This window comes from Macaca fascicularis, chromosome X (genome assembly GCF_037993035.2).
Source record: "Macaca fascicularis isolate 582-1 chromosome X, T2T-MFA8v1.1".
NCBI classification, from domain to species: Eukaryota; Metazoa; Chordata; class Mammalia; order Primates; family Cercopithecidae; genus Macaca; species Macaca fascicularis.
Window position 1 is genome coordinate 114961047 of NC_088395.1, and position 24899 is coordinate 114985945.

At 38.3% G+C, this 24899-nt stretch overlaps 1 protein-coding gene across 4 annotated transcripts in view; it reads right to left on the reverse strand.

The window, feature by feature from the left end:
* The window catches only part of COL4A6 (collagen type IV alpha 6 chain), a 293638-nt gene that overhangs the window by 220039 nt on the left and 48700 nt on the right, over nucleotides 1–24899 (reverse strand). The gene's annotated exons all lie outside the window — the stretch shown is intronic.

Consider the following 24899-nt stretch of genomic DNA (forward strand, 5'->3'; position numbering starts at 1 on the left):
GAGAACAACCCCCCTTTGACTGTAATTTTCCTTTACCTACCCAAATCCTATAAAATGGCCCCAACCTTATGTCCCTTAGCTGACTCTCTTTTCGGACTCAGCCCGCCTGTACCCAGGTGAAATAAACAGCCATGTTGCTCACACAAAGTCTGTTTGGTGGTCTCTTCATATGGACACGCATGACAATAGTTTTCAGTAACAAGACAGACACTGCTAAATGCCCTAAAAGTCCAGAGAAGGGAGAAGTGAATGTGGGCTGGAAAGCACTTCTCAAACTCTGTGTGCAAAGAAATCATCTGGGGAATTTGTTAAAATGCAGAAGCTGATTCAGTAAGTCTGGGTAAGGCCTGAAAATCTGCATTTCTAATAGTCGGGTGTGAGGATCATATTTTGAGTAGTGATGAAGGTGTACAAAGCCTTCTTGGAGGGGGCATTTCTTAAGCTAGGTGCATTTCCAAGTTGCTTTAGTTAGATGGAAAGGGCAACCTAAGCAAAAAGAAGAGCGTAAGTAAAGTAACAGAAGCAGGAAAAAGAGTATCTCCAGGAGAGTAAGAAAACCACAGAAATGGAGCAGAGGGGTCTAATAAAGGCATAATTAGTGATAATTCTAGAGAGGTTAGGTGGGGTCAGCTTATTAGCTGCATCAAAAAGTCTGAGGAGTTTGGACTTTATATTGTACATTCTTAAGCAAGAACTTGATGTATCATTCTCATACCTTATATTGGTATAGAGATGTTCAGTTCATGAGACATATTTTTCCTATATATTTGCCATCTGATCCTCCCAACAACCCTCTGAGTTGGGCCAGGTGTTTTGTTTTCATCCCCATTTTACAGGATGAGGAAACTGAGGCACCACAGAAGTTACTTTTCCCAAGGTTATCCAAACTTGGATTAGAGGCGGTACCAAAACCAATTTTTATCACTACCACTGCAAAGTGATTTTGCATAACATCATGTTGAGATTGCCCCTTTAAACCAGAGGGTCCTGAAAAGGGGCACTTATGAAATTATCTTCACATTATTGCAATCTTCTCTTTAACTGCAGCTCATCATCTGGCTAAGGAAAATCTGCTTTCAGAATTACAATTCTCGACCCAAAAGGCTATTAATTTCTTTCTATTTAGTCATTGAGGGGTTTCTCCCTGCCCCCTTCCATTCTCACTGTGTGTTAAAGAAGAATGAAATTACTGGAGTAAAAATGTGGGGTGGCACCTGTTAATATATTTTGTTTAGGAAAATTAAATAGAACCAGTTCCAATCTCTAAATGATAGCATCAAAGTCTCCTCCCTGAGGCCTTGCTATTGTAGTTTCACTTGCCATGCACCTTTTATTTATATCTCCCAGCCTGGAGAGCTGATCACTCTGATATTGCCTATTGTGATCCTATAGGAGTCTATTGTTCCCCAAATTCCCTTCTTTACAGATTCTTTTTTTGGAGATCTGCAGGGCTATGGGACTAATAGTGTATGACATCAGTGTCATTCTTTCTTTTCAGTTGCAAACAATGTGTTTGGCCACATTGGAATTAAGTGGGTTAAAATTCCATCAAAGCAGCTCAGGAATTAGAAAACACTTTTTTCTAGAAAGGAGAAGAAGGACAGACTTAATTCGAAGCTCTACAGAACTCGGATCATGAAACAAGAGTTAGAAATCTAACAGATTCTCATCCAGTGTTTCAAACCTGATTAATTTCTATCAAATCTGATGAGAGTTCAGAGAGTATCAAATTGAGTTTGTGTTTATTTCATTACTAATTATGTAGGCAAAAAATATACTGACTGTGTGGCCTTGGGCTAGTGCCTTAACTTCTCTGAGCCTCAAATATCATTATCTAATAATGGGATGATGAATTGTGCCTATTTCATAGGATTACTGTGAGGATTAAATGATATAATGTACTCAAGGTGCTTTGTGCACTGTCTGGCCCCAGAGTAGGTGCTCAGTAAATGGTGGCTGGTGTTCTCTCACTCACTCTTAAACTTACTCTGAAAAGAGCACGAAGGTAAGCTTGGAAATACCTGCAGAACATACCCTTGTGTCTTTAAAGACAGGAACCTGGAGAAGCTGTTTTCTATCTGACAAATTGTAATTATATAGAGCCAAAGCAGATCTTTTGGGTCAGTGATCTTTCTGGACTGAGACTCACGATGAGAGGAAATGCATTTTACGTAGTTTTACAAAACAATTATTTCCAGAAAACAACTGGAAATTTTCATTCTATTCTATTTCAATCTTGTCCATTCCATTCTATTGCATTAGGAAACAAATGCTGCTCAGGATCCATACAGTTGATTTTTTCAAAATGGGTTTCAACTTTCAGATTGAAAAAAATACTAATTTACATGTTTCCAAACTCCATTTTCATCAACCAAGAAAGGAAACAGTTACCAGTACTACTATCTCGACGTATTGGTCCTACTCATCCTTCAGATATTAGCTGGAATGCTTCTCCCTGATGTCATCAGTCTAGATCCTATTCCCTTCTTATATGTTGCCATGTGACTACGTTCTTTTTCTTCAGAGCACGTAAAGAATGTGTTGTGCTATGATGTTACAATGGCTATAATGTCACCAGGCAATAGGAATTTTTCAGCTCCACTATAATCTTATAGGACTACCATTGTACATGTGGTTCACTGTTGATCACAATGTCATTATGTAGTGCATGACTGTATATGTTGAATGAATGAAAGAATAAACTCATAAATGAATGAATAAAGGTGTTCATAAATCCAAATGTAAACCTGGACAGTTCAACCTGCCATGAAATAATTTGTTGGCTTTGCTTTCCAAAGTGAAAGATATGAGGAGGTTCTGTTAAAAACTGTCTCCTCAGGCCGGGCGCAGTGGCTCACGCCTGTAATCCCAGCACTTTGGGAGGCCGAGGCGGGTGGATCACCTGAGGTTGGGAGTTCGAGACCAGCCTGACCAACATGGAGAAACCCCATCTCTACTAAAAATACAAAATTAGCTGGGCGTGGTGGCACATGCCTATAATCCCAGCTACTAGGGAGGCTGAGGCAGGAGAACTGCTTGAACCTGGGAGGCGGAGGTTGCGGTGAGCCGAGATCGTGCCATTGCACTCCAGCCTGGGCAACAAGAGTGAAACTCCACCTCAAAAAAAACAAAAACAAACAAACAAACAAAAAAACTGTCTCCTCCAGTAGACTCTAAGCTCCATGACTACTAGGATCATGTCTGGTTTTGCTCCCCATTGCACCCCAGAATTATCACAGTACCTAGCAAATAGCAAATCCTTAAAAAGTTTTTGCATTAATAATAAACAAAAACAAAATAATAAACATACAGGTGGGACCTTTGGAGTATTTCCAAATTTCATGAAAGGTTTCCAGGTGAACCTAAGGATTGCAAATGATCTCACACATTGTCTTTAGCAGTACGGATATCACAGATTGTCAGAGGTGGAAGGGACCTTACACATCAATCAGAGGTTAGCAAACTATTTCTGTAAAGGACCAAACAGTAAATGTTTTTGTCTTTGCAGGCAATATGGTCTTTGTCACAAATTCTCAACTCTGCTATGGTAGGGGGAATGCAACCACAGATATTACTTAAATGAATAGAGTGGCTGTGTTCCAATAAAACTTTATTTATAAAAACAGGTGGCCGACTGGATTTGGCTGCAGTTTGCTGACTCTAACTCTAATCCAATCTTAACTCCCACAACAAAGAGGGACCATTTCCCCAGAAGGGGGAAATGACATTGTTGAAGATCACACAGCTAAGAGATGAAAGTGGGAACTTCCAACTCCCATTTTATTTCTCATGACACTACAAAGCAGTCATGTTGCAGGGTCTTCCTGCTTCAGTGTTGGTGTTAGCATTATCCTGCCTTGTTTATTGAAGCTAAGAGACATTATCTTAAATTTGGTTTGTGTTGATGGTTTTTCATTTTTACTTTTTATTCTGTCATCCATGTAGTCTAAAAACCTTGGGGGTGATCATCTTCACAGAGAGAATATACAACTCCCTTTATTTTCTTCAAGTACCTGGAGCTCTGCCTCCTCACAAATTCAGAGATGGTATGTACTAGGTTCTCTTAGGCAAAATGTTCTGACTTCTATGGTATTAAGGACTGGATGGGGAAATAGGAGGTGAGATCCCTGTTGTATCATGTCCTACCATACACCTTATTCAACTCTTTCATCAATCATTCAGTCATAGGGATTTGCTGAGTTCCTACTGTATATGCAGCACTATGCTGGAGTTAGGAGAAAAGGAATGGTAATGATGAGATAACAGCTAATTTTTTTGAGGTCTGACTATACATCAAGGACATCATATATAGCTTCTCTAAAACCTCAACAGAGTGTTTTAAGGAAGGATTAGATAGACCAAATTGCTATGATTGCAACCTGATTTGGTCCACATCCAAACTCTGGGCTGCTGCTGTCTCTACTACTGCTGCTGTTCTTAAGGTCAGAGATTCCTGAACACCCTGCTAAGGATTAGAGGTAGAGAAATTAAAGCTCCTAGCCCAGCATCCAGCACATAGTATGTGTTGTTATTACTTACCACTCTCCGTTACATAATCACCTGCAGACACATATTGTGTCTTCAACCTCAATAAACACTCTTTGAATAAACGATGGCCTTCCACACCACTGTGCCTTTGCATGGGCCATCTATGGTTCCTGGAATGTTGCCCACCAATGTCCTGTGCTCTACCAAGACTTAGCTCAAATGTCACTTTTTCTGTGACATTTTCCTGATACCTCTGGAGAAATGGAACCAGTTTCTCCTCTATGCTTTCCTCAGAGCTTTGTTCAAACCTCTATTCTTGGATCTAGTAAAGCATCTGTTCTCTACTTTATCACATTCACTATGAACTCTATTGAGACGGGGCTGTCTTATTGATTTCCTTTTTAAAATAACATCTATTGTGTGTTTTTAATATAGAAAAGCAGCAAAAAGAAAAAAATGAATGATAATTCATCTTCCAGAAACCCCCTTTGGCCTTTAAAAAAGCAATATATGAACATGGTAGGAAAATTCAAACTGTACAAAAAAGTACAAAATGAAAATTAAAACTCTCCCACTAGCTGACTCTCAGCCCAGAATAAACCTTTGATAACCAGTTTCTTGCATATTCCACCAGCAAACATTTGCATATATATATTAGAACTTATGTATGTATTGTAGCATATTAAAACATTTAAAATTACTAAACACAACGTTATATACTTTATTTTTTGCTTGAGTGAGACCAGGAGTTTGAGATCAGCCTGGGTAACATGGAAATACTCTGTCTCTATAAAAAAAATTATTTTAAATGTTAGCCAGTGTGGTTGTGCATGCCTGTAGTTCCAGCTACTTGGAAGGCTGAGGTGGGAGGATTGCTTGGGCACAGGAGGTCGAGGCGGCGGTGACCCATGATAGTGCCACTGCACTCCAGCTTGGGTGACAGAGCAAGACCCTTTCTCAGTAAACAAACAAATGAATACATAAATAAAATGTGTGAGTGCTCTGGAGAGGTATGGGTTGGATCAATGTAGCATGACAGAGGTACAATATGAAGGAAAAAAAAAAAAGACCTGAATAGGAGCTGGGAAAGAAGACTGTGTGATTAAGTGTAAAAGATGGAAAAAAGAGAAAGAATAAAAGCAGGAAGAAAAAAGTTGAGCTGCCGCTGAGATCATGGGAAACAAGAAAAATGAAATCTCCATTTTGCTTCCCCTGCACAGACTTAAACCCCCACTCTTAAACAAGCATTATGAAAGCTAAGGAGTTGGTTAAAGCGCTTTTCAAGTGCTTTGCGAAATCAGGGAAACTTAACAGTCAGTTTTCTCATTGGGGAAGGCCGGGCCTCTCAACATCAAAGAATGGTCCCTCTTTTCAATGGGGCAGCTTCCCACAGCAGTACCTAGCTCCCTTAATCTCAGTAACTACAATAAATGCACAAGCCCCCTTTTGTGTGACACTCCTATCTAATCAAAACTAATCACCAAACAGATCTTTGCCTAACATATGTGAGTAACAGAGCTGAAATCTTTACCCTAGCAGAGGCCCCCAATAAGCTCCTGTGAATGAAGTAAAGAGTGGTTGGGCTGTTTGCCTTCCTCAGTGTTCTGTGAAAACTCTATATTCACAAGAATAAAATCAAAGGCACTTGGAAAACAAGAATGCAGTCCAACTCTCCGTATCTAGATTGATTGGGACCAGGCAGATCCAGATACTGACAAATTGAAAATAGCAGAGATGCCTCGAAACCAGTTTTCTGGGAAGGGTGTTGAGGAAGTCTAATAGTGTCAGAGGGAGGGGGTTGCTGTTGTGTAAACTGACATGGAGGACCTCAGTTTCAAGATGATAAAAGCTCAGTCTCTAAGGAGGAGCTAAAGAGTCCCCTTTGTGTAGGCGACTTTGTCTAGCAAAACAGTCCAGGCAAACGAGGGCTACAGTAATTGGAAGCTATGAATGACTACCATTTATTGAGTGCTATGGCAAGCAACAGGTGCTTTGCTCATATTAATTCATTTAGTCTTCAAATCAACCCTATTTAGTATGTAGTATTATTATTCCACTTTAATAATTAGAAAATTCTTGTTCAGAGAGGTTAAGGAACTTGCTTGAAATCACAACTAAGTGGATAAGTGGATTCATACCTTAGACAGGTCTATTCAACCCCAAAGCTTGTGTTTTTTTCTACTACATGGTAACTCTTTTCCATATATCTATCTAATGCATTTGATACAAAACTTTCTCCTATATTCTTTTCTTCATATGGCTTTTCCTTATGTTGGTTCTGGGCCCTAATAAATGGGCCTTCAGCCAGGCACATTGGCTCACACCTGTAATCTCAGCTCTTAGGGAGGTATAGGCGGGAGGATCGCTTGAGCCCCGGAGTTCAAGACCAGCTTGGGCAACACAGCAAGACCCTATTATCCACAAAAAGGGAAAAAAGACAAATAAAGGGGCCTTCATAAGGTCCATCTCTCTTCCCTGTAATCTCTCTCTTTTCAGCCATGAGGTCTATTGAAAACTTGAGAGTTGACTGAATTTAAAATTTAAAGCTCACTTTACTTGAGGAAGTTTTCAAATCCCAGAATTCCCTCTTTGGAAATTTTTTACATAGTGCAGACCCCTGCATTGTGGAGGGCGTGACCTAAAGTTTGAAGAAGGGAATTGACAAGCCAAAGGTCAAAGAGCTATAAAATGCTGAAGTTTGCATCACGACTAAAGCCAGGTCTCCTGAATCCCAATGCAACACTATTTTCCCTCCAGTCTCCCTGTCCCTGTAACTCCACCCCCATCCCTGATTAAGTCTCTCTCCTTCCTTGATTAAGCCTATTATATCTCCCCAGCCCCCAGTCCATCCTACACACTTCATCTTGTTCATTACTATCCAAAGCAGGCCCTCTACATCAGTCAAGCCTGTCACCTTAAGCCCACTTCAATGCTCATTTACTCTAGAGTCTCTTCACACATATGCATAATGTTTGTGGCTTACAGATTTCTATAACTAGCTTAACTTCCTCAGATCCCTTGCTCTTTTAAAATTATTTTTCTTTTATATTCCTTTGTGTCCCCCAAAAGGCCTTAAAGATGCTTAGTAAACATTGGTTAAATTAACAAATATTGTCTCCTTGCAAAAAACACAAATGGTTGCTAAAAGAATATATCCTCCCCCAAAAGAAAATAAAACAGGCTAAAAAGACTCCTTATCAGTTCTCATTAGAATTTGACAAAGTATACACTGGTTAATTAGTGTAGAGGCTTAGATAAGAGCTGGAGGATGCTAATTAACCCAAAACCCCACAAACCAAAGGCAGAGAAGTGGGAAAATATTTTAAGCAAATTTTGTTTTCAAGAGAGTATGCTTACAGGAAAACTGAGCATGGTATATTTACAACATTTTTGCTGTAGCAAAATGAGCCAAACTAGAAGCAAAGGAACCAGGAAAACATGGCAATTCATCTTCAAAGCAGCTCATTCACCACTTAATTCTCAAATCACCTCTTTGGTGTAAAAAAGTATTATTATCCTACTTGAACAATGGGAAAACTAAGACAGGCAGGCTAAGTGACATGTTGGGGCCTAAAGCTGTCCAAGGAATATAACCATGGAAGAAATATTTAACATATTTTTTAATGCTCATAAACCACTAACAGAATTGAACCTAAAATACAGGTTTGTCTGACATTTTAGTATTCAAAGGTAATTTAAAAGGGGCTGTCAATCAAATCCTATTTTCAATGCACAGAGAAGGTTCTCAGAAGTGAGTAAACTCTTTGGTAAAGCAAACAACCACCTGATTTGTTCATTTCGTAAATAACCTCCTGCCTTTTTAATCACAAAGTCCCTAGACAAGCAATCTGGCCAAAGAAAAAGAGTTAGAATCTACCAGTATAACTCATAGAAGTACAGCAATTTGGGGTGGTTTTTCAAAATGTTAATAACTACCTCGTCATTATACTGATTAGACTTCACACTTGCTTTCAGGGTGTGGGAGTAAGGGTTGACCATCCATGACACAGAAGGATTGTTGTTACCGGCACTTGGCAGAATTTCATTCAGCTATTTGAAATCAGGAGAGAGCGCTCTGATTCATTTTTAAAAGGCTTGCAGTCTCTTTAATAAAATTTAGAAAAGTATTTTCAAGGTGTTAAGTAAGTAAACGGAAAAGAGAAGTGCAATGAAGTTGTCTTCTCTGAGTTGTCTGTCCCCTGGAAACCATTAACATCCATCTAAGTTAGCTCAAGGACTTAGTATCATTTTAAGTAATCAAGGGGAAGGCTCCAGGCTTTCTAATCTAATTGCCATCTCCAGGGAAGTGCCTTCTTCACTCAGCTAGGTTGAAGGGGAAGAGCATCTCTTGGGATTAAGAAGTGAATGATTTGGACTGTAGATTTTTCAATCATTTTGATGGTGCTTATCTCAGGAATTAAGGTTATTTTTTCCCAAATGTAGTATTTAATGAAAGACACTGGCCTGTGTGGGTCTGTGTAACAATCTACCTACTTCTTGCAAATTGCTGGTCTCAGGAGTTTTACTAATCTGACTTGAAGATGAAAGAAAGAGTATTATCCTAAAATATTTTTTTCTGAGTTACCTGGGTAAGACCCTTTTATAATCAGAATCAGTGAGAGTTTAGAAACATGATGCTGAGATTCTTGGAAAATGCTACCAACCTCTTGTTTTTAACACTCTTTTTGGATTCTGAATAAAGGAGGTATCCTTACCTATTCCAAAATTATCTTTTCTCCTGGAATCTTAATATGTGGGTCAGACCTCTACCTGATTTCTAACATTTGCAGTTCTCACTTCTGGAACCATTTGCCTCCCACCTGCAGCCTCAACCATACTCCAAACCCTAGAATAAATCTTAATAATAGTTAAGGGGAGGAGGAGAATTTAAAAAGCTCTAACTCGGCCCGGCGCGGTGGCTCACGCCTGTAATCCCAGCACTTTGGGAGACCGAGGCGGGCAGATCACGAGGTCAGGAGATCGAGACCATCCTGGCTAACACAGTGAAATGCCGTCTCCACTAAAAATACAAAAAATAAAAATAAAAATTAGCTGGGCGTGGTGGCGGGCACCTGTAGTCCCAGCTACTCAGGAGGCTGAGGCAGGAGAATGGCGTGAACCCAGGAGACGGAGCTTGCAGTGAGCTGAGATCTGGCCACTGCACTCCAGCCTGGACGGCAGCCTGGGCAAGACTCCGTCTCAAAAAAAAAAAAAAAAAAAAAAAAAAGAGCTCTAACTCAACTTTCTAGTCAGAAATAGGCATACGAACAATATTCAGAAATTAAAGTAGGCAGTCCATTTGTGTAGGTGGTAGGTAAGGATGTGAAGAAATGGTATTTTTTACAAAACTGTTTTCATGTAGTGGCTTTATATTGAATTTTAAAAAGTTTTTATGCACAAGAAATTCCAGTAAATATATATGGGATCATAAATAATTTCCCTAGCACTGCCTGGACTCTACTCCCTTCATCTTCCACTCCAAATGCAAGTGAGCATCAGTAACTTTATTATAAAATAGTGTTTACCAACATTTTAGGGAGTTTTTTGTTTGTTTCTTTGTTTCGCACTGTAAGACTTTTCAGAACCTTTGATATGTTAATATGCATTGTGAATCTCAATGTGAAGAAAGAACCTATAAACACTATTTCTAATCATATATGTTCTCAGAACCCATTTTTTCCCCTAAAAAGTCTCCAGTACATGTGTTGTATATACGAAATACCCTTTGGGAAATGTTGGTTTAGAGCAAGGAAGTTAGAGGAAATTTTAATTGATAGAAGCTGGCCAGATGTTTACCAGAGTTTCATCTTTCTGAGCACATAGATTATATTCGCCAGCTTCACTTGAAGTTAGATGCAGCCACATGACTCAGTTCTGGTAGGATTCTTGTATGCCACTTGCAGGTATGATCCACAAAAACTATTCATGTAATCTTCCACATACTCTCTTTTTTCTTATCTGCCCTCAGATGTAAAGGATTCCATGGAAGATTATGATGCCTTAGGCCTGGATTGGCAAACTATGGCCCCCTGGGCCAAATCTCGATGCTACCTATTTTTGTAAATAAAATTTTATTGGAACACAGTTATACCTGTTCCTTTAAGTATTGTCTATAGCTGCTTTTGTGCTCAACAACAGAGATAAGTAGTTGTGACAGAGGCAGATGCACAAAGCCAACAGTATTTACTACTTGACCCTTTACAGAAAAGTATGCTGACTCCTGCCTTAGGCCATGGCAGAAACTTCATGGAAGGAGCTGGGGTTTCTGAATGACTGCATGGGACAGAGGCACCTATTTCCTCCATGGACCCACATTGGATCTTTATTATATTAAACTCCCAATATTTTGGATTTTTTTTTTAATTACTGCAATTGATCTAACATATTGTTAAGGGATGTGTTAGGTATTATGTTTGCCCCTGTTTGATCTCAACTCTCCACCGTTTTTCACTCTGTTTTATGTCCAGGGAGAATGTCCACACTTTTGTGAACAGTCACTTCATTAAATTCCTTTATTTTTATTTTTGAGACAGGACCTCGCTTTGTTGCTCACACTGGAGTGCAGTGGCACAATCACAGCTCACTGCAGCCGCAACCTCCTGGGATCAAGCTATCCTCCCACCTCAGTCTCCTGAGTAGCTGGGACTACATGGGACTACAGTTGCACTCTACCACTCTCGACTAATAAAAATTTTTTTTTTTTTTTTTTTTTTGTAGAGAGGGGGCTTGCTATGTTGCCAGGGCTAGTCCCAAGCTCCTGGGCTCAAACAATCCTCCTTCCTTTGCCTGCCAAAGTGCTGGGATTACAGGCGTGAACTACCTTGCCTAAACTCTTCTAAATTAGTCTTTTTAGTGTACTGTCGGCTTCCTGCTGAAACTCTGACTGATTTAAGGGATAATCTTCACTCCGCTTTATTTATATTTAAAAATCCACAAATGTTACTATTTTATTATTAATATGTTAATTGTAGTATACTTCACAGCTGATGGAGACACACTAGTAGTAGTATGACAAACACAGGTGAAACATACTAGATTTGTCTCAATTTCACATTGAAAATAAGTTAATATTTTTAAAAAGTTCTCAAGGCTGAATGGTACAGAAAGAAGAATATCCCTCCAGCAGTTGGAGACCCCAAGTCTTCTCTTTGCCCTGCCCCTGACTCTGTTTGTGTCTTCTCTCTTCATTATTGCCAATGATCAGGCTGGACCTGGTGGTCTGTCCTACAAATCCCTCTGATCCTTATCATATTAGCATGTTGGATTATCTACTAAATAATCCAACATGCTAAAGATTCAGCATAGAATCTCCTGGGTTTATGCATTTACTGAGATTCTTCAGCAGAAGAATTTTTGCTTTATACTCATTCAACCAGGTAATGCTGTCAATCTACTATTTTAAAAACACAAGTTAATGGAGATAGTATATTTAATTAACACAGACTAAATTTAAGAAGGCTATTTTTTACTTTTGTGAATCAAGAATGTTGATAGTCTTCCCTAAATAAATTGCCCTCTACAGCTTAAGGGGATTATCTCAGTGAACTAGTTCATAAATAGCTGAATTGCCACTTAAGAAAAAAAAGTTTAACTGAATCGCTTTTTGGAAACTGAATTTCCTCAGGGCTGGAGGAATAGATCATGCACTGGCCAGAGTGAATAGTGAAGTCTCTGTTGGCCTACAGGTTATTTACTGAGCTTTAAAATAGACAGGAAACTGGATACACATTGAACCTAGGAGCTTTTCCATAAGGCAATGACATCCATTTCAATCCAGAACAACCTGTGGTATTGATTAACTTTTGGGATCTTTCACCACTACTGATCTGTCTCATCTTTTATTCAACAGTTCCCTGAAAGAAATTTAGAGGCAACTATGGAACACCTGAGGCAAATCATACTTGTAAGTTCTCTGCAACACTATTACCTACTCAGTTTACAAATTCTTCTTAGAGAATGTGGAAACTATGAAGATTTTCAGCACTTTCTGAAACTACACTATAAAGGGCACTGAGCCAGAATCAGAAGCCCAGAGTTCTTGAATCAAAAAGCAGCTGCGTATCCTTGCACAAATAACCAAAGTGATATGGGCCTCATTTTCCTCATCTGTAAAAAGAGGATAATAATCTACTCCACAGGGTTGTTGAAAGGATTCAGAGATATATGCATGTAAAGCATTTATTACAATGCCTGAGACATAGTGAGCACTATTATCATTAGAGTATTATTTCCTATAAAGTGGATCAAGCCCACCTTTTTGGTTCTGTTAGCATCTACTCTTCAATGTAAGCCATCTTCTAAAAAAATCCCCAGTTCATCACTGTCCCTTTAAAATATTGTGCCCTCAACCATGAGTGTATTATTAAATTTTAAGTTACGTTATTTATTATCTTTTATTTGTTTGTCTTAGCCCCCAATTCCTGAGAATTGCAGGTATTCTTGTGCCTTAAGGTTTATAACTCATCCCAAAAGGGATAGTCAGGTAACATAAATAAGGTAAGCAGGATGGATGGGCACTGAGTTCTACCTGAGCGCTTATGTTCTATCTAAAGGGGCAGCTCATTAAGTCCAGCTGAACACTGCCATATGGGAAAGCAGACCCAGTATAGCCAGATTCTAGCATACTGCTTTCAAAGAAGCTGAGAAATATGTATCTTTTAAAAATTTACATTATCTTGATGTCTATGTCTTGAAAACAAATTAACATTTTTTTTTTAAAAGAAGCATTGTACAGGCCAAATAAATATATCAATACTTTCAGACTAGATTTGGCTGTACTATTTATTAGCTATGTGCCTTTGGGCAGTTACTTAACCTCCTTGGACCTCAGCTTCCACAACTGGAAAATGGAATATTAGTACCTAACTCATAAGGCTGTTATGGGGATTACATGAGGTAATACATATAAAGAAAGCAATTAGAATAGTACCTAGCACATAGGTAACACTTGGTAAATGTTAATCATTATAATAATTTTAAAAGTTATTGGCAATGAAAGTTTCATTAACAACAACAATAATGTTATTAATGCCAATAGCATTAGTATACAATCTAACAAATAAAATCATATGCAATTGATGATATTGGTATTAATAATACCTGATATTCGAATCTACTCTTTTTTCCTAAGCTTAGTACAGTACTAGGCACAAAATAAGGACTTTTCATTCTCTATTTTCTTCCTATCACTCTCTTTATGACTAATATGTCAGGTCATATTGATTTTTCTCTTGAATTTTAATTTTCTTTTCTATCCCCTTTTTTATTGTCCTATTTTAGGCATTCATTATTTCTCACCTAGACTGTAACAGCAGTATCTTCGCTGGTATCTCAGTCCAAGTTTTGGTGCCCTTTAATTATTTCCAATTCAGCAGGCAGAGTTGTGTTAAAATATGTCTGCTCACATGTTGTCTTTCCTCAGAAATTTTCAAATGCACCCCAATAAAAATATACCATTTTTTTTCACCTTCATTATGTCTGCTAGGGTTTTCATCCTGGATTTGTCTCTTACTTGCTATGTGACCTTTGGAAAGTTACCAAGCCTTAGTTTTCTCATATCTACCCAATGGGTAGTTGTGAAGATGAAATGATTTAATTGAATAGGTATAAAGCACTTACCACAGTGCCTGGCACATAATAAGTACTTAATAAATGAAAATATTATCATCACTGTAGTCTGATTAATGGTTACATTAACTCCTACATTAATCTCTAAGATCCAGGCACAAAGAACATCTCATTTTCCAAATATGTCAGATTATTCCACACCTCCATAGCCATGAATGTGTATACTGTGATAAATTAATTGTAATCCCTAGAACAATCACTACAAAAAATCTCCCTCCAATCCCCAAACAACAACGAAGACACATAGCTATAAGTCCAAAATTGAAATGAGATAAAATGAAAAACTAGGCTGGGCGCGGTGGCTCATGCCTGTAATCCCAGCACTTTGGCAGGCCGAGGCAGATGTATCATTTGAAGTCAGGAGTTCAAGACCAGCCTGGCCAACATGGTGAAACCCCATCTTTACTAAAAATACAAAAATTAGCTGGGCGGTAGTGGTGCGTGCCTGAAATCCCAGCTACTCGGGAGGCTGAGGCAGGAGAATCGCTGGAACCCGGGAGGCGGAGGTTGCGGTGAGCGGAGGTCATGCCACTGCACTCTAGTCTGGGCGACAGAGTGAGACCCTGTCTCCATCCCTCTGCCAAAAAAATAAATAAAAAACCACTTTTGATTAATTCCAAAAAGGCAAGAAAAAAGAACAAAGGAACAAAGAGAAATATAAAAGAAATAGCAAGTTAGTAGATTTAAGCGATAATAGCCATGTAAAAATCAATTTCATGTAAATTGATTAATCACTGCAATTTAAATGCAGAGATTGTCAGAATGAATAAAAAGCAAGACCCATCTGACCTAACTACAGAGTTATAATTTAAGTACAAAGAGTCACCCTTTAAATAAAAATAAAATCAGACATAATTGACTTTAAAATAAAATATGTTACTAGAGAAAAATAGGGACATTTTATCATTATGAAAGGGTCAACCCATCAGAAAGACATAACAATTACACACGCATACGCATCTAGCAACAGAGCATCAAGCTATAAGAAGTAAAACCTGGACTCAAGCAGCATCCTCAACCCCGATGGCTTCCTGGGCTATCCCTGTGCCTCCTACAATGAGTTTCAGGAGGAAGATTACCCCAGAAGCCTGAGAAAGATGTTGGTGTCCCTGTTTTGGGTGTTTTTGTGTTCCTGTGGCTTAAGAACAAAGAGATGTAACTCTGCAGCGAATGCGAGGAGAATAGCTGTTTCCCTTGTCCAGCTGAAGGATGCCCCAAAATGGGGCACTATGCTGACCGATTTAAGGGGAAAACCGGTGCTGTTGAACAAATATTATTCCTCAACACAGGAGAGAGTGGTAACTTTACTAGTTGGAGATATAAGGTATCAGTCACACTGTCTGGAAAAAAGAAAGTGAGTGGGTACATCAGAATTGCTTTGTATGGAAGAAATGGAAACTCAAAACAATATGAGATTTTCAAAGGATCCCTCAAACCAGACGCAAGTCACATGCGTGATATTGATGTGGCTCTCAATGTTGGAAAAACACAGAAAGTTAAGTTCCTCTGGAGCAACCATGTGATAAATCTATTCCGGCCCAAACTGGGGGCTTCCCAAATCACAGTGCAAAATGGTGAAGATGGGACTAAGTATGTATTTTTTTATTGCATCTAAGTTTGGTTATTTATATTTACATATCGATTTACCTGTCTATGCATTTATTCATCCAATTGCCCACCTACCCTTCTACTTACCCATTCATCTACCCATCTATCCATTTCTCTATCCTTTTTATCCTCTATCCTTTTAACCACTTAGCCACTTACCCATTCACTTATTCATCTACCCTTCCACCCAGACATCTATCTCCTCATTCTTCTGGCCCTCCAGCCATTCTTTGATCTTCCCATCCATCCATTCATCTTCCCAGCTATTCATCTCAACTCTCCATCCATCCATCTGATTTACTTTGAAAAACCAAACATCATTTTCCTTAGGCAAAATTCAACTTGGCAAGGGCAAGGCAATGATTGTAGGCACAGATTTAAGGAACAGGCAAATATGAATGACTGTTTTGTCTCAAACAATGAGAAAAACACCTGGGAAGCACGTAGGGGAAATCTCTGAGTTAATTCCAGTTTGTGTGCAGTTATTAATGTAAACTAGTTTGTTTGGAGACTATTGCATGAGAGGGATACACACTGTGTTGGGGATCTGGCTCATAGTGGCAAGCTTTTCCATTCTGAGGGAATAGAATCCTACCTGGTAGGCATGAGAGAGAACATAATTGTTTTTGAAATATGGAAAGAAAGAAGGACACCTCAAAAGAGGATAATTCAAAAATAATGGACTATTAGAGAATAAAGGAAACGTAAATGTCGACTCTCAACTGCTCTCGTTTTAAGATGAGGAAATAAGATTTGGAGAGTCAAGTAACTTGTCTAAGGTCACATGGGGAATCTAAAGGGAAAAAATATTGGACTTCAGAATGTTTTCAAAACATACACCAAGACTTTGCTCCACTGCTTAACTTTGCTGGCTGTAAAAGTGGCAATAATCCCAATTACTCAGTGTATTTTTGGAAGGATCAGATGTCACAGTCGGCATGCCATCACTTTGTATACAGTAGACCCCCTTATCTGTGGGGCATGGGTAGTATTTTCCAAGACCCCAGTTGGATGCCTGAAACATCAGATAGTACCAATTCTTATATACACTATTGGTTTTTTTTCCTATTCATACATACTATATGAATGGGAAATATGCTGGACAAAGGGACAATTCATGTCCTAGGTGGGACAGTGCTGAACAGAGCAAGATTTTATCATGCTACTCAGAATGACATGTAATTTAAGACTTATGAATTGTTTATTTCTAGAATTTTCCATCTCCTATTTTGGGACCACAGTTGACCATGGGTAACTGAAAAACTCCAGGAAAGTAAAACTGCAGATAATGGGGGGCTACTATACTCAGGTATGAGGCACAACAAGGACTGGGACCCAGGTCTTTGACAGCCCATCCAGTGCTCTTTCTACACTGCCCATCAGTTCAGCCAGGAGGATGGGAAGCTAAGGAGTCCATATGGTCTGGCAGTGCAATGCATTGTGGAAATGTCTACATTTCACAGTATTTAAGTAGGGGTGGAGTTCTTGTTTTAAGTACAAGATAGAACACACGCTAAATATTCCAAACACCAGAGTCCCCAACCCACATAAGGGCTTACTCATCAAGAAGCTACATTCTGAAGCTAAACCTGAGGGAAGGCTGGCTTGGCCATACTGTTCCTCTTGCATCAAAGACACCTGCAGGAGAAGGAAGAGGCTGGAGTGGCCAGCTTCTCATGCTTGGCGCTTGCTCCAACCTGACGTGGTTCCAGTCCCTCAGGATTAATAACCCTCCAGGATCTTTTTTATTTTTAAGTAATTTTATTGAAATATAATTCCTATAACACACAATTCGTCCATTTAAACTGTGCAATCCAGTGGCTTTTAGTATATTCACAGAGTTGTGCAACTATCACCACAATTTTAGAATATTTTTATCACCCTAAAAAGAAACTCCATACCCATTAGCCATCATCTGTCAATCCACACATCCCTTTTTCCTCAGTCCTAGGCATCCACTAATCGACTTTGTATACCTACTTTTCTTATTCTGTACATTTCATGTAAATGGAGTCATACAATATATAGTCCTTTGTGATTCGCTTCGTTCATTTACCATAATGTTTTCAAGGTTCATCCATGTAGCATGTATCAGTACTGCAGTCTTTTTTATTGCCAAATAATATTCTATTATACGACTGTGCCACATTTTATTGATTCGTTTATCAGTTGGTCATTTGGATTGTCTCCACTTGGGGGTTATTATGAATAATGCTGCTATGAACATCATGTACAAGTTTTTGTTTACATCCTCTTTGGTATATACTTAGGAGTGGAACTGCTTGGCCATATGATAACTCTGTTTAACCTTCACAGGAAGTGTCCAACTGTTTCCAAAGTGGCTGCCACATTTTACATTCCCAGGAGCAGTGTATGAGGGATCCTCTCTTATCTTAATTTGACAGAGAAAGACCCCTCTGAACTGGCTGGGGCACTCTTGGTCCCTGGAACTCATTGCTAGACCCCAAGAGGCAGTCCCATCGGAGACCCCTCAGTTTTGCAAAGCTTCAGTTTGACATGGCTGATTCACTTTCCACTCATGCAGAGCCCACAAGGGGAGAGATGGGTGCCCTTTGAGCAGGTTTAGTTAGTAAGAATCACTTGGACTCTGCCTGGTAAAGCAGAGCTTTTCAGTAAAAGGGAGCTGAATCCAGCGGGTTGCCCGGATGCTGTTTACTCAGCTGAAGTCACATTTCCACAAGCAAAAGAACCTCATGCTGACAATGTATAATTTTTATAGCAGCGACACTGTGTGAGAAGATGTTTTGCAAACTCTTTACCCTTGTTAAAAACGTGGTGCGGCTGTTGCAGTAATAAAATTTTTAAAGCACTTGGAAGGAAAAAAAAGAAGCAAACCCTGACAGAAATGAAGGGAGAAATAGGCAATTCAACAATAATAGTCAGATTTCAATTCCTCACTTTCAATAGTGGATCCAAAATGTGGACAGAAGATCAACAAGGAAACAGAAGAACTGAACAATGCTATAAGCCAAATAGACCCAACAGAAATCTATGGAATACCTATAATATCAGAATACACATTCTTCTCAAGTGCACATGGAACATTTTCCAGGACAGACCATACACTAGGCCACTGAACAAACATCAATGAATTTAAAAGAATAAAAATAATGCAAAATATGATCTCTGATCGCTTGAACCCTGTAGGCAGAGGTTGCAGTGAGCCTAGACCATGCCATTGCACTCCAGCCTGGGCAACAAGAATGAAATTCCGTCTCAAAAAACAAACAAACAAACAAACAAACAACTATTTTCTCTAATCACAATGCAATGAAATTAGAATTCAATAGAGGAAAAATATTTGGGAAACTTAAAACTATGCAGAAATTAAACCTCACACTCCTAAATAACCAATGAGTCAAAGAAGAAATCAAAAGTGAAATCAGAAAATACTCTGAGATAAATGAAAATGAAAACAAAACAACCAAAATTCATGGAATGCAGATCACATAGTACTTAGGGAGAAATTTATAGCTGTAATGCCTAAATGAAGAGAGAAGAAAGATTCCAAATCAGTACTCTAACTTTACATATTAAGAAATTAGTAAAAAAAGAGCAAACTAAATTTAAAATAAATTAATGTAATATACAATACTAATATAATAAGAAATAAAAACCATATGATCATCTTAGTAGACACAAAAAACAACTGACAAAATTCAGCAATTTTATGGTAAAAGCACTCACAAACTAGAAATAAAAGGAACCTTCTAAACATAGTAGAGAACGTTTACAAAAAGTCCATAGCTAACATCATATTTAATGGTGAAAGACAGAAAGCTTCCTTCCTAAGATTAGGAAAAAGACAACGATGTCACTTTTATTCAACATAGTACTAGAAATTATATCCAGAGTGATTAGGCAAAAAGGAAGAAAAGATATCCAGATTTGAAAGGAAGAAGTGAAACTATCTCCATTCAAAAATAACATTATCCTGTACATAGGAAATGCTAAGTATTAAACTAAAAAGCTACTAGAACTAGTAAGGGTTCACAAAGGTTGCAAAATACAAGATTAATATACAAAAATCTATTTTACTTCTGTACACTGGTAATGAACAATTTGAAAATGAAATTAAGAAAGTAATTCCATTTACAGTACTATCACAAAGAATTAAATATGTAGGAATTACTTTGACAAAAAAGGCAAAACTTAGTCTGAAAACTACAAAACATTTTTTAAAAGATATTAAAGAAAATCTAAATAAATAAAAAACACAACTATGTTCATAGATCAGAAGACAAAATTTTTAAGATGGCAATACTCCCCCAAATTGATTTACAGATTCAATAAAATCCCCATTAGAATCCCAGATGGCTTCTTTGTAGAAATTGATCAGCTGATTCAAATTCCATGGAATTGGTCAGTTTCCAGATTAACCAAATCAATTTTGAAAAATAAGAACAAAACTGGAGGATTCACATTTCCTCATTTCAAAACTTACTTCAAAGCAACAATAATCAGGACAGTATGGTACCACTGTAAGGAGAGACATATAGATCAATGAAATAGAATTGAAACTAAAGAAATAAACCCATACATCTTGGTAAATTGATTTTATTTTTCTTTCTTTCTTTTTTTTTTATTATACTTTAAGTTCTGCGATACATGTGCAGAATGTGCAGGTTTGTTACATAGGTACACATGTGCCATGGTGGTATGCTGCACCCACTGACCGGCCATCTACCTTAGGTATTTCTCCTAATGCTATCACTGCCATAGCCCCCCACCCCTGACGGCCCCAGTGTGTGATGTTCCCCTCCCTGTGTCCTTGTGTCCTTATTGTTCAACTCCCACTTATGAGTGAAAACATGCGGTCTTTGGTTTTGTGTTCTTGTGTTAGTTTGCTGAGAATGATGGTTTCCAGCTTCATCCATGTCCCTGCAAAGGACATGAACTCATCCTTTTTTATGGCTGCATAGTATTCCATGGTGTATATGTGCCACATTTTCTTTATTCAGTCTATCATTGATGGGCATTTGGGTTGGTTCCAAGTCTTTGCTATTGTGAACAGTGCACAATAAACATACACATGCATGTGTCTTTATAGTAGAATGATTTATAATCCTATTGGTATATACCTAGCAATGGGATTGCTGGGTCAAATGGTATTTCTATTTCTAGATCCTTGAGGAATCGCCACACTGTCTTCCACAATGGTTGAACGAATTTACACTCCCACCAACAGTGTAAAAGCATTTCTATTTCTCCACATCCTCTCCAGCATTTGTTGTTTCCTGACTTTTTAGTGATCACCATTCTAACTGGCGTGAAATGGTATCTCATTGTGGTTTTGATTTGCCTTTCTCTAATGACCAGTAATGATGAGCATTTTTTCATATATTTGTTGGCTGCATAAACGTCTTCTCTTGAGAAGTGAATGTTCATATCCTTCACCCACGTTTTGATGGTTTTTTTTTTCTTGTAAATTTGTTTAACTTCTTTGTAGATTCTCGATATTAGCCCTTTGTCAGATGGATAGATCGCAAAACTTTTCTCCCATTATGTAGGTTGCCTGGACACTCTGATGATAGTTTCTTTTGCTGTGCAGAAGCTCTGTAGTTTGATTAGATCCCATTTGTCTATTTTGGCTTTTGTTGCCATTGCTTTTGGTGTTTTAGTCATGAAGTGTTTGCTCATGCCTATGTTCTGAGTGGTATTGCTTAGGTTTTCGTCTAGGGTTTCTATGGTTTTAGGTCTTATGTTCAAGTCATTAATCCATCTTGAGTTAATTTTTGTATAAGATGGAAGGAAGGGATCCAGTTTCAGGTTTCTGCATATGGCTAGCCAGCTTTCCCAACACCATTTATTAAATAAGGATTCCTTTCCCCATTGCTTGCTTTTGCCTGTTTGTCAAAGATCAGATGCTTGTAGATGTGTGGTGTTATTTCTGAGGACTCTGTTCTGTTCCATTAGTCCATATTTGTTTTGGTACCAATACCATGCTGTTTTTGTTACTGTAGCCTTGTAGTATAGTTTGAAGTCAGGCAGCATGATGCCTTCAAGCTTTGTTCTTTTTGCTTAGGATTTTCTTGGCTATGTGGGCTCTTTTTGGGTTCCATATGAAATTTGAAGTAGTTTTTTTCCAATTCTGTGAAGAAGGTCAGTGGTAGCTTGATGGGGATAGAATTGAATCTATAAATTACTTTGGGCAGTATGGCCATTTTCATGATATTGATTCTTCCTATCCATGAACATGGAATGTTTTTCCATTTCTTTGTGTCCTCTCTTATTTCCTTGAGCAGTGGATTGTAGTTCTCCTTGAAGAGGTCCTTCACATCCCTTGTAAGTTGGATTCCTAGGTATTTTATTTTCTTTGTAGCAATTGCGAATGGGAGTTCACTCATGATTTGGCTCTCAGTTTGTCTGTTATTGGTGTACAGGAATGCATGTGATTTTTGAACACTGGTTTTGTATCCTGAGACTTTGCTGAAGTTGCTTATCAGCTTAAGGGGATTTTGGGCTGAGACTACGGGGTTTTCTAAATATACATTCATGTCATCTACAAACAGAGACAATTTGACTTCGTCTTTTCCTAATTGAATATCTTTTATTTCTTTCTCTTGCCTGATTGCCCTGGCCAGAACTTCCAATACTATGTTGATTAGGACTGGTGAGATAGGACATCCTTGCCTTGTGCTGGTTTTAAAAGGGAATGCTTCCAGTTTTTGCCCATTCAGTATGATATTGGCTATGGGTTTGTCATAAATGGCTCTTATTATTTTGAGACACTTTCCATCATACCTAGTTCATTGAGAGTATTTAGCATGAAGGGCTGTTGAATTTTGTCAAAGGCCTTTTCTGCATCTATTGAGATAATCATGTAGTTTTTGTCATTAGTTCTGTTTATGTGATGGATTACGTTTATTGATTTGCGTATGTTGAACCAGTGTTGCATTCCAGGGATGAAGCCAACTTGATCGTGGTGAATTAGCTTTTTGATGTGCTGCTGTATTCGGTTTGCCAGTATCTTATTGAGGATTTTTACATCGAAGTTCATCAGGGATATTGCCCTAAAATTTCCTTTTTTTGGTGTGTCTCTGCCAGGTTTTGGTATCAGGATGATGTTGGACTCACAAAATGAATTAGGGAGGATTCCCTCTTTTTCTATTCTTTGGAATAGTTTCAGAAGGAATGGTACCAGCTCCTGTTTGTACCTCTGGTAGAATTCGCCTGTGAATCCATCTGGTCCTGGACTTTTTTGGTTGATAGGCTATTAATTACTGCCTTAATTTCAGAACTTGTTATTGGTCTATTCAGAGATTCGACTTCTTCCTGGTTTAGTCTTGGAAAGGTGTAGGCATCTAGGAATTTATTCATTTCTTCTAGATTTTCTAGTTTATTTTGTGTAGAGGTATTTATAGTATTCTCTGATGGTACTTCATATTTCTGTGGGATCGTTGGGGATATCCCCTTTATCATTTTTTACTGCGTCTGCTTGACTCTTCTCTCTTCTCTTCTTTATTAGTCTGGCTAGCGGTCTATGTATTTTGTTGATCTTTTCAAAAAACCGGCTCCTGGATTCATTGATTTTTTTCAAGGGTTTTTTGTGTCTCTATCTCCTTCAGTTCTGCTCTAATATTAGTTGTTTCTTTTCTTCTGCTAGCTTTTGAATTTGTTTGCTTTTGCTTCTCTAGTTCTTTTAATTGTGATATTAGGGTGTCGATTTTAGCTCTTCCCTGCTTTCTCTTGTGGGCATTTAGTGCTATAAATTTCCCTCTACACACTGCTTTTAATGTGTCCCAGGGATTCCGGTACGCTGTGTCTTTGTTCTCATTGGTTCCAAAGAACATCTTTATTTCTGCCTTCATGTTGTTATTTACCCAGTAGTCATTCAGGAGCAGGTTGTTCAGTTTCCATGTAATTGTGCAATTTTGAGTGGGTTTCTTAATCCTGAGTTCTAATTTGATTGCAGTGTGGTCTGACAGACTGTTTGTTATGATTTCCGTTCTTTTGCATTTGTTGAGGAGTGTTTTACTTCCAATGATGTAGTTAAATTTAGAATAAGTACGACGTGGTGCTGAGAAGAATGTATATTCTGTTGATTTGTGGTGGAGAGTTCTGTAGATGTCTATTAGGTCCACTTGACCCAGAGCTGAGTTCAAGTCCTGGATATCCTTGTTAATTTTCTATCTTGTTGATCTGTCTAATATTGACAGTGGGGTGTTAAAGTCTTCCACTATTATTGTGTGGGAGTCTAAGTCTCTTTGTAGGTCTCTAAGAGCTTGCTTTATGAATCTGGATGCTCCTGTATTGGATGCATATATATTTAGGATAGTTACCTCTTCTTGTTGCATTGATCCCTTTACCATTATATAATGACCTTCTTTGTCTCTTTTGATCTTTGTTGGTTTAAAGTCTGTTTTATCAGAGACTAGGATTGCAATCCCTGCAATTTTTTTTTTTTTTTTTTTTTTTTGCTTTCCATTTGCTTGGTAAATAGTCCTCCATCCCTTTATTTTGAGCCTATGTGTGTCTTTGCATGTGAGATGGGTCTCCTGAATATAGCACCCCGATGGGTCTTGACTCTCTATCCAATTTGCCAGTCTGTGTCTTTCAATTGGGGCATTTAGCTTGTTCACATATAAGGTTAATATTGTTATATGTGAATTTGATCCTATCATTATGATGCTAGGCTGGTTGTTTTGCCCATTAGTTGATGCGGTTTCTTCATAGTGTCAATGGTCTTTACAATTTGGTATGTTTTTCCAGTGGCTGGTACCAGTTGTTCATTTCTACGTTTAGTGCTTCCTTCAGGAGCTCTTGTAAGGCAGGCCTGGTGGTGACAAAATCTCTCAGCCTTTGCTTGTCTATTACGAATTTTATTTCTCTTTCACTTGTGAAGCTTCATTTGGCTGGATATGAAATTCTGCGTTGAAAATTCTTTTCTTTAAGAAGGTTGAATATTGGCCCTCACTTTCTTCTGGCTTGTAGGGTTTCTGCAGAGATACCCACTTTTAGTCTGATGGGCTTCCCTTTGTGGATAACCCAACCTTTCTCTCTGGGTGCCCTTAACATTTTTTCCTTCATTTCAACCTTGGTGAATCTGACAATTATGTGTCTTGTGGTTACTCTTCTGGAGGAGTATTTTTGTGGTGTTCTCTGTATTTCCTGAATTTGAATGTAGGCCTGCCTTCCTAGGTTGGGGAAGTTCT